The sequence below is a fragment of the Microcebus murinus genome, chromosome 14, assembly GCF_040939455.1.
Source record: "Microcebus murinus isolate Inina chromosome 14, M.murinus_Inina_mat1.0, whole genome shotgun sequence".
Lineage (NCBI taxonomy): Eukaryota > Metazoa > Chordata > Mammalia > Primates > Cheirogaleidae > Microcebus > Microcebus murinus.
In genome coordinates, this window is record NC_134117.1 from 81,418,151 (window position 1) to 81,418,937 (window position 787).

At 66.2% G+C, this 787-nt stretch overlaps 1 pseudogene; it reads left to right on the forward strand.

The window, feature by feature from the left end:
• The first annotated feature begins 232 nt into the window (after positions 1–232).
• LOC142876224 (uncharacterized) lies at positions 233–352 on the forward strand (annotated as a pseudogene).
• Positions 353–787: the final 435 nt, after the last annotated feature.

Sequence of the window (787 nt, forward strand, 5' to 3'; positions counted from 1 at the left end):
TGTGAGTGAGTGTGAGTGTGTGTGTGTGTGTATAGAGAGACAGCCCCCCGCCCCGCCCCGCCCATCACCCCCGTCCCTGGGAGCCCACGGGACCCGGCCGGCGAGCTCAACAGGCCCGGCCCGGCGCGGGGCCTGGGGCGGGAGGCGGCGGCGGCGGCGGCGGCGGCGGCGGCGGGGGGAAAGCGCAGAGAGGCTCGGCTTCTTGAGCGGGGCAGGGGCGCCCTCCGCCGCCGTCTAGGGCCACACCACCCTGAACGCCCCCCGATCTCGTCTGGTCTCGGAAGCTAAGCAGGGTCGGGCCCGGTCAGTACTTGGATGGGAGACCGCCTGGGAATACCGGGGGCCACAGGCTGCTTCTTTTTTTTTTTTTTTTTTTTTGCCTCTTGTTCTGTCCCCTTTCTGGGAGCGCGGCGGCGGCCCGGGGTGGGGGTGACCCCAACCCTCAGCGCCCGCCGCGGTGCCTGGCGCCTCAGCCCGCACCGTGGGGCCTCCTCTTGTCCCAAGCCGCGACACCGCCGCCACGCGGCAGCATGCGTGGCATCTGGACTGTCAGGTCTCAGACCAAAGGTCTGCTCTGTGGGAACAGACACGCTGGAGAAAACCTTGAGAGTCTGAGAGGGGAGGGAGTTCCAGAAGAAGGCCAGGATGTCATTTTGAGGGAGTATGTGACCAGAACTCGTCCCGTTGCTTTTGGGGGTTCTATGGGCTCCACGCAGGAATCTTTGGTGGTGGCACCTGATGTTGGGGGATCCGGAGTCACACCCAGACCTGCTCCACAGGCCTCCTT